Source organism: Crocodylus porosus, unplaced genomic scaffold, assembly GCF_001723895.1.
Source record: "Crocodylus porosus isolate Cpor-Errol unplaced genomic scaffold, CroPor_comp1, whole genome shotgun sequence".
Taxonomy (NCBI): domain Eukaryota; kingdom Metazoa; phylum Chordata; order Crocodylia; family Crocodylidae; genus Crocodylus; species Crocodylus porosus.
In genome coordinates, this window is record NW_017728913.1 from 7022694 (window position 1) to 7033122 (window position 10429).

The following is a 10429-nucleotide window of genomic DNA, read 5'->3' on the forward strand; positions in this document are numbered from 1 at the left end:
GATTATGATTGTCAGCTACATCACTATAGTGATGTGTACCCTTGGTATAGTGTGCTGCTTTGGTGATGTAGTGGCAAAATCTAACCGTGTGCCGCACACATAGCGCAGTAACCCACCGTATTGCAGGCACCATAGCACGATGTCATAGCAATGTTGCCATATGGTGATGTGTAGATGCACTCATAGTGTAACAAGCATACTGATGAGGGATTCCCATGTGAACCTTTGTTAACTTACAGATGCTAAGTACATTTCAAAACAAAAAAAGATATATCATGTCACCAATAAATAAAGGACACATAAAAATATGAACTGCTGCTAATTGAAAGTCAGCTTTATGCATTTATTTTGTAACAATGTCTCATTGCTATTGTAGACTATGGTAAGTCTTAAGCTGCTTAATAACAAGAAGTATGGCATTTACTTATATTTAGGAATCTACTCAAATCATGGTTTTGTGATTTTCGTGGAAAGCATGAAACACACCATGAAAAATGACATGGGTTGTGATTTCCCAGGAAATCAACCAAAAAAAAGAAAAAAACTGAATAAAAAATAAAATGCTGGCTCCCTAGTGGGAGCCAATAGTCCTTGCTGCTGTTGCGGCCTGGCCTCGCAGCCCCCATAGGAGGGTAAAGCACTAGCTGATGGGGTGGCCTGAAGGGCAGCTGCCAACTCATGCCTCTCCACTAATCAGCACTAAGGGGCAGCACTGCATGAAGGACAGCCAGTAGTCAAGATAACGGCTGCCCCCTGGTCACTCCAGCCTGAGGCCTCTCCATCACTTAGTGCTGATGGGTAGAGTCTCTCTGCCAATCAGCATCAAGGGGCAGGACCATCACAAAGTGACTGTGGAATTGGCTCTTTGGGCCACAACCAAGCCATGAAAATTGCTTTCTTTTACCGCAATTTAGGTAGGTCCCTACTTTTATTTTCTTGATAAGAAGAAAATGAAGGAATTAAAGTTAAGAAATCAAAGTATCAAAGAAATTCAGCTGGACAGAGAATTTCAGAAGTGAGAATAATTTGAGGACGTTCCAGATGACAGGTCCCAAGAAACAGGGTAAAGTTTGCTTAGAGTTTGGTTAGTGGTTCTGGGCCAGTTAGATCTGGATAGGGAATAAAAAAAGATATAAACTATTAATTAGAGTAAAACCCACTAGAAACATTTCAATATTTTTTAGCCTTATTTAGCAAAAGCTTTTGCTAGTTTACCAGGCCATAGGGTCTAAAAATCTGTCCTACCTCAGGAGTTTTGCTCTTCAGTCCTGAACTATGGTTTCTGCTGAATTGTCCACCTGCAGGTATACCCAAGCTGTGATTCTGAAACTTAGATTTGAATCCTATATAAGAAGTCCTTGTTCCCTGACAGGCTGGCCACCTGTTAGAGACTTTTTTACAACCTTAGGACTTAGCAATATAAGATTAAGTTTTTTTCCCCTTAAGTATTAATATTTCTCTGGATTAATGAACATTTTTATATATTTTAATCATCTGCTTGATATGACTTATTTATACTGTTTAGTCATTGATATGTTCTCTGTATTACAACAATACATTTGCTATTAAAATGTATTCACTTTTATGTGTGTAAGAATTTGATTTTTGGTGGGATGGGCCCTTTAAACTTTCCTTGGTTTCCAGAATATTGTTGATCAACACCATGCATTAAACCACTATGGTCTTCCTCTTAGCTCATACAAGTATTTCACAATGTCTAGGCTTTATATAGCTATAAACAATTAACCCAATACAGTGAGATAGTTCAAAACTACACTTTTTTCTGACTACACCAAATAGATGGCCAATATTTTCAAACATCTGAAGTTTTTTGGTGTTAATATCTGGGAATCCAATATGATATATCCTAAAGGAATCTGATTATCAGAATGTGCTGAGCACCATTTTCTGAAAAATGTGCTCCTCCTCGAGGTGGGGAAGTTCTTAAATGAGTAATTCCAGTCTCCTGGTGAAAAGATCAGGAATTCTGCCATTTTGGGTCACTCACCTAGTTGAACTATTATTCTGTGATCAATGTTTTAGAGTCCCTCAGGGGTCAGTACTGGTGCCTCTCCTTTTCAACCTGTACATTAATAACCTGCCTGCTACCAGCTCACAAAAAATTCTTTATACTGATGATGGTGCCTTTGCTACCCAAGCTCATGACTTTTCAGATGTGGAACTCACACTTGATGGAAACATGAAATTGATGTCAGAGTACTACCTAAAATGAATGCCTTAAACCAAATATCTTAAAGACTGTCTCACGTGTTTTCCATTTGCACAGTGCCAGTGCTAATCATGAACTCACTCTTACCTTAAATGGTCAGCCTCTAATTCAAATTCAAAACCCACCCAGCCTATCTTGGAGTCCCCCTTGACCAGACTTTAACTTATAAATCACATCTCCAGAAACCTGCTTTAATCTGCTTTAAATTTTAAACTAGAACGGCTTTAAACATCAAAACAAGGAATAATCTACTTGCCAAACTTGCAGGCTCCACTTGGGGTACCACACTACATTCATTTGCTCTTGTACTGTTATTCAGTTGTGGAATACTGTGCCCACAAATGAGCTTGTTCATTACACAGCAAATTAGTGGACAGGACACCCAACTGCATGCTACAATGCATCTTGTGTCAAGCACATTGCACCCCAGTCCACTCCTGGGACTAGTTACCAGTTACTAGTCCTCAGTAACATTGACCCCCCCATCTCTGCCACAAAAATGCCGAAGTAAACTTACTAGCCAGACTCTGTAATAATCCTACACTGCCAGTGCATTGGGACATATTCCACCCACCAATAAGACAGCTTACCTCAAGACATCTAATATGGTCCACCCTTTCAAAACCCTTTGACTTTTTCTTGATGGCAGGATGAATGGTCAGCACAAGCACCGATCAATCACATCATCTCTGACCCTACAGTCAGCCAACCAGGATTTAACTGGCCATGCCATTATTGGGCACTCCTCAACCATTTTTGAACTGGACAGAGTCACTGTGCATCAAACCTATATCAATGGGGCCTTCACGATGACAACAAATGCCCCCGAGGACAAGCTCAAGCCAGGTCATACATTGCTGACTTATGTCCATTTACTAAGCTATCTGGTGGTCTTTAAGCTCTTCATACTGGTGATGACATTGCCTTAAGATGGCTGAAACAATATGCCAAAACCACTTACGCTAAATAAATAGTAATTCTTTTAAGCATTTTACATTACTGTCATTAGTAGTCTGACTTTCAAATATAGTAAAAGCCTGTTGTGATTTAAAATGTCCTAGATTTTAACTTTTTTTTTATAGCTCTAAGTGGATACCAAGTGCTTTCTGCAACCTCACTGAGGGTTTCCTATTTTGAAGATTGTTTTTTCTATCACTGCCTTCTGAAAAGTGGCTGTGTTGTTTGTTACCTTCTGAAGGGCCTGCCTGCTCTACTAGGATTATATGTAGCCCTACTTTTTGATGGTGGAGACTCCTGTATTGCAATATCTCTTGGTAGTTCACAAACAGGTTATCACCTGAGTGTTTGGAGGCCACCATAAATTAGCTTTCTGCCTGGGAAATTGCCTTCTAAGATTTTAGCCAAAAGTATTTTGTGGATACAGAAACTGAAGCCAGAGAAAATTCAGCAATGCATCTGCTACAAAAAAGAGGATGCCAGGGGATTTTTCATGAGGCTAATTTTAGCTTTATCCCTTTTAAGGATTCTTACACATGATAACATCCTATTGGGCTAAGAAGGTATAGGAGAAGCAGGTGTTGAAAAACATGTTTTCAAAGCAGGGGAAGATTCCCTATTATTGTGCCTTATAATAGGATCCATTCCCCTGTAACTGAGTTGCAGAGGGGAAGAAAATCACCCTCTGAAGTTGCTGAAGTATTCCTCTTAAGATTTGTGCATTGCTTCCCCACTCCTCTGGAGGAAGTCTTCCTCACAGCAGCATCCCCAAGAGTCCAATATGGGCATTTGGTGGGTAGAGGCAGGTAGGTGGATGTTCAGTATCCTTTAATGGGCCCTATGGAGGCAAAAAGGGCATACGCCCAAATTTGTACTACTTTTCCATCAAACCTCACCACAGTGGAGATTCCCTCAAGATAGTTCTGGGACAGCAGCTAAGTGTGGGAGCCTTAATAGCAGAGCACCAATAGTAATATGCTATCGGAAAACCAAACTGCCTGAGGTTTGTTGGTAGGCCAAGCTTCCTATTCCATGTGGGAGAAACACTAGATTAGAGGCTTTTTCCTTTGAATGTGAACTTGTAGTGATTTCCTCCCTGGCTTATTTTCCCACTGGACTGAAGCATCAAATTCAGTGCTCTTAATTAGACAGACCGTTGAACAATATACTTACTATTACAAAGAATATTTGGGGTTGTATTTTTGAGGTATTTGAATTTAATATGGCTACTTAGGTATATTGTAATCACTGCTTAAGTGCACTAATAGGATAGAGTAAGGTTGCTTGCAATAGCCCATCTTTTCACCTGTCTGTGGATAACTAGAGGACTCCAGCTTTCAGGCCAGTCAATCCAGTTCTCCTTTTGAGAAACAGATTCACATGAAAAAAAATTACACTGAAAAATGGAAAGGGATTTTCTGTTTTATTAGCAGGTAGCATATCACTTGTGGGCTACTGTGGAAAGTTACAGGATGATAGAGATTTTTAGGAATATATGAGAAGAAGCTTGAATTTAAAAATAAATGTTTTACCAAAAAAAAATTCAGGTCAGGCCTTCAAATGGATAACTTGGCACAAGGCCATCAGAGTCAAGGGAGTTCTGCCAGATGAGGATCTGGCATTCCTTCTTTTAAACTGCAACAAAAAAATAACTTTATAAATGTATGACTCCAATAATTTACATTTACTTTGGCTTGTGCAAAATAAATCACTTGTTTTGCTCAAGAAACATGGAATCTTAGAAATACCCAGCATACTCATGAATTTAAAATGCTTCCTTACCTAGGACTCATCCTGTGGTGAAGGTGCAATAAGAACCTATACAGAATTGTCTCGGACTGTCAAATATTTAATAAGACCAGCAGAGACAAGATAATGCCTTGAGCCTTAGAGAAGGGGAAAGGGCGAAGACATCTGATTGGTCTATGGCCTTTCTGCTGGTTCAAACTCATACAGAGACTGTGCTTGAGTAGGGAAGGAGACAGAAGAAGTAGGTTTTTCTGCCTTACTTCTGCCACTGACTAGGTTCTGTGAGTAGAGACTTGACTTTATTTCTCTTCCCCTTCCTGTATATGAAGCCATCAGAGCATACAATGCCTTTCCTATTACAGCTGCTATCCCATCCTCTGTTCTACCACAGAATATTTCCAAGATACTGTTATCTAACTAGATTCTGGGATCAGGAAGGAATTTTTTGGTGGCATGACTGGCAGGCAGTCTGTGCAGACCAAGGCACTCCTCATGTGTATCACCATTCCCTCTTGTAGGGTGACTATGTATTCAGAAACTGACTCCTGAGGCTTGTGTGATGAGGCCCAGCCCTAAGTACTGGTTATTTGCCATGGAGGTCCTCCTTCTTACATGGTAATTTTAGGTGGCTCCTGGAGCTCTTAACACCTGGAGGGTTTGTGTGTTAACACCTGAAACTAATTTAAAACACTTGTTAGGTGGCTCAAAGTTATGCCACTCCAGGGCAGGGTCATCTCAGGTCTGTATTGCCCAGCTAGTGTTACATCAAGGTGTAGCCACTCTAGGCAACACCTTTGTGTCAACACCCTACCTGTTCCTGCCCTCCTCCCTCCCCCGCCCCTTTTGGCCCTTAGGGGAGCAGGCAGGGAAGGGCCAACTTTCCTGCCTGGCTGCTGCTGCTGCAGTGGCTGCTGCTACGCTTTGGGCCAGTTGAGCTCAGAGAGGGGCGGCAGCAGCAGCAGCAGCAGCAGCAGCAGGGGCTTGGCAGGCAAGTTAACTCTTTCCTGCCTGCTCCCCTGGGACAGAAAGCATGGGCAGCCAGAAGTAAGTGGGGGGTAGAGGGAGGATATCAGGTGGAGCCCCAGGGTTGTGGGGGGATGACTGGTGGGAACCCTGAAAGGGAGGGGGGAGCCCTGGGGGTGGAGGGCAACTGGGGGAGCCCCAGCGGCAGAGGGCAGAGGGAAGCCCAGAATAGGAGCTGGGAGGGATTCTTATCTTTCAGTCCTCCAGGCCCCTCCTGGCCTGAATGTGTGACTGGTCCAAACTCAGGCTAGCACTATCACTGATCAACATTTGTGTGGCTCACAGTGTAAGAACAGGGCCCTAACATCACAGGCAAGTAAATGCATAATGCGTTTACCCTTCCCTTTCAAATCCATCTTCATGTCTGTTTTCAACTTTTGTGCATTTTGAGGAAACTATGTGGGCAACCCTATTATGAAGCTCACAAGGCAAAGCCTAATTAATGTTTCTTTCTGTTATTTTAAAATACGTCTGCCCTTAGAGGTTTGAGAGTCTCCTAGCCAAGACTGGTGCCAGCAGAAATAGGATACATCTCATGTACACACATCTTACAAATTCTCTCTCTCTCACTTGCAGAGTCCCAATCTGATCCTATATTTGCAAACTTATTTATTAAAAATAAAGCTGGCAATATTACTCTGACTTATCCTAGGCCCAGTTTAGATTTACCAAATGCCAAAGTATGCCCTTGCTAGCAAGAATATTTCATGAACTGCACAATATTTACCAATCAAAATGCCAACCCATCACAGGACTGTTTCCAAACTGAGTGGTGTTTCTTTGTGCTGAGGTCCACAGATTGCTTCAGTGCAGGGCCATGCCAATGCACTCAGCAAACAGAAGTATCTTTTACATACATCGTACACAAACACATAAATGTAATATACACAATGGGAGTGAGGTGGCTCACATGCAAACCTGTTCGGCAGAGTATGGTGAGTTAGCAATCTTGGAAAGGTTTATCTACCCAACTCAAGCTCTCTGGTGAACTTCTAGCTGTGCCTCCATTTAATTCTTAATCTATTATTCTCTATTTAAATTCTGGCTGCTTTGGAGACCTGTTGTAATGCAGCAGTTAAAAAATATCCACATGTACTCACGGTCCTCCCCAAGGACCACTAACTTGACACGTAGGCCATGACAGCTCAGTTTGGACTAGTAAGAAACCTAATCCAGGGTTTCCATCATGTCAGCTGTTGCCTTTCTTTCATTACACTTTGACTCAGCCCCTAATGGATTCAGCTTTATAAAGTCAGAAAAAGAGGAAGGAAAGCAATTTATTCATGTTTCAGTAGTGCTCACTGAAGACATGACATTTCTCTAAAAATGCAAATGATTTTGTGCCACACAAGTGAAACTGGGCAGCTAAAGCTCTTAGAGGAAGGCTCTTTCCCAGGGCTAATGTTTTTATACCTAGTGTTTGAATAAATCGATCCCTTTATTATAACATCTCCTTCACTCTCCAGTTCCCCTGGAAGAATGTAACCAAAGGTACTAAAGCATCATTTTTACCACTAAGACAATTGATTATGCTTGTTAATTTTGTTTTTAATCCCAGACATATTAAAATAAACACCTTAAACATGTGTAGCAGAAATCAATATAGATCTATTCAGCATCAGGTTGGTAAAAACAAGGATTTAGTAAGAATCCAAGATGTAAAATACTAATGCTCAAACTAAGCCCTTACTTATGTAATGTGCCTTTACACAAGCTCAATATAAACCTGAAAGAAACTATTTCAGAAGAGCAGAAATGGTGTACTTGTGCTGCATCAAAAATGACCCTGTAAGACCTCCTTTACTAAGACAGCCAAGATATTTAATGTGAACATATGTTCTTGAAGGATTTCATGTCTTATGTCCAGTCATTCTTGTTAATTCATGGGACAACATACTGCAGATGCGCTTTTTTATGTTATATAAAGCAAAAAATTACACTTAACAGGTGCAAGGTGGGTCATAAAAAATAAATAAAACTATACTCTTAAAAGCTAGGAAATCACAAAGTGAGGCTATCAGTCATGCTTATTGAGCCAGGAGAGGACAATGGGATATAAAGCTTACACATCTATGAACAGACATTCCTGAAATGCCAGCCTTTGGCCATTATTTCACATTCTCTATGGATCTCCTTCCTCAACCCAATCTTTCTTGTTTAAGGGGAAGCCTTGCTTTGCTTTCTGACTACATGCATTTTTTGCCATTAACCTCAATTTGCAATGTAATGACCTTAGATATTTGAACTTGTCTTTAAGTTTCCCACTCCACCAGTGCATCAAAACAGGGGTCCCTTTTAAATTGTTAGGGCTTTATTTGTGGTTCTTAAAGACATCTGCATTTTTACAAAATCATTTGTCATTCATTTTTATGTTTAGAGTACAATGTAAGAAAAATCATTCATACAAGAGTTAGTGTTTAAGGCTAAAATTTTTCTTAGGGAGAAGCCCATTCACCATTTTTTTCTATATACCAAGAGCTATATCTTGAAGTGTTGGCTTGGAGATTTCCAGGTAATAGGCACTTCAAAATTGAACCTATCATGATTTTAATTCAATCCGTCACAAGTAGATATTGTGGGTCACGTATTTAAAAAGGCTTCAATCTAGTCTCTATATAGTTCTGTTTAAAATTGTGCCTACCCTTTAGTAAGCTTACTTTGAAACCAGATATTTGGTATACAAAAACACATGCATGTGGTTTCTAAAAATGTACAAATAAATGAATAAAGACATATTTCTTGTATATACCCAGACCAGCCTGTTGTATATACCAAGAGGCTGGTGTCATCAAAAGAATGCAAAGTTTGAAAGAGATTTCTGAAAAGATGTAATGTATGTACCAGATATTAATAGAGAAGAATGAAAGAACAGAAGCAACACGTATCTTTTTCTGAATGGAAAAGGTTCATCATCTCTTGAGAGGAGGTGGTAGACTTTAAGTAAATCTGTTTTCTTTCTAAAGCATCACCTCATCTGTTAGAGGAAAAGCATGAACTCAGAACTTGATCACTTTTTTTCCAAACTCAGTAGGATCTTGAAGTCAGAAATGACAAGTAACCACTGTGAAGAATTACCATCCTACTTCATTGAAAAGATCATGAAGCCATCACAACTAGTATGGGTTTGCTCCAACAGTGTCTACTAAGTAAACTCACTCTTTGAATCCTACCCATGACTGTTGTCATGTGTGAAAGATTGTGATGACCAATGGGAAAACTGAATAAAATAGGCAATGTCTTATTCAGAGAAAGAATCTTCCTTTCCTACTTCAAACATGTTGAAATCCACAATAATTAATTATCTTTCCAGCAACTACATAAAGACACCATGAGAACGAATCACAAGACACACACCCAAATACCAACAATGTGCAGAGGTGGGCATCTCAATGATCAGTTATTTTCAGCTTGAAGTAGGACTGAGAGCTGCTTATGCCGATGCATCTTCTAACCATTTTTATAGATCATCACCAGAAGGACTATATTTGTTAGGACAGATCTAGATGTACAAAGCACAAATGTCATAATATTTGGTTGAATTCTGGCCAGTTTTGATTGTTATAGCTTTACATACAGTATTTAGTGGGAGCTCAGATAGAGAAAACTCAGTAACTTCTCTTAAAACTAGCAGGGGAGTCATTAGTATTGAGATCTCTTTACTAAATTTAGCTGTACTCACAAAGCAGAACTAGATGTCAAGGCCTTCTTACATCTCCTTGACACATTTATAGTTGTACTGTTTTTTTCTAATAGCAGAAGAGAAGGTAACTGGATGGGACATCTTCATAGTGACTAATTAAGAACGCAAGTATACTACAAAAATTCTACTAATTTGCAGTGTTGTATAATTCTTTCAATGGCCATCAATCTTTAAACACTGTTATAACTAAATAAACCCTCTTGTTTACTTTGAAATTTGATTCCACACAATTCAAGGGCTTAAAAATAAATAGTAAATGCAGTTGTCGGAATGTAAAGATTTTTCTGTTTCATAAATGTACTTTAATCTAATAACTTTTAATTTCATAAATGCTGATCACACTTGGAATTATGAAATTACAAAAAGAATCAAAGCCAAGTTTATCATCTTTTTTTTAATCATTTTTTTTGTGGACAAAAAATGAATAGAATAAAATGTTTAAATGAGATTTTTACTGTCTGAGGAGATACTGGTTTATCCAATTCATAGTTAAACAAATAAAAGATCTGAGTCTTATTATTGCTAAATTAATAGTTCAAGACTGGACTGAAGACTGACACTGTATCAACGTATACTACAAATCTCTTCAGTAATACAGGAAGTACTGGTAGCAAGCTCTGCTATTGTTAACACTGCCTGACAGTTCTCATTTTAAAATCCTGTTTTCAATTAGTTATAGTTTTGTCAAAAATTTCCCTACCACATCACCATTCCAGGGTGAATTCTGGAAATCTTTAGCTGCAATTTATGGAATCTTTAGCTAGCAAAGG

At 39.4% G+C, this 10429-nt stretch overlaps 1 protein-coding gene across 1 annotated transcript in view; it reads right to left on the reverse strand.

The window, feature by feature from the left end:
• TTC29 (tetratricopeptide repeat domain 29) overlaps positions 1 to 10429 on the reverse strand; it is a 194736-nt gene that overhangs the window by 7563 nt on the left and 176744 nt on the right. The window lies entirely within an intron of this gene.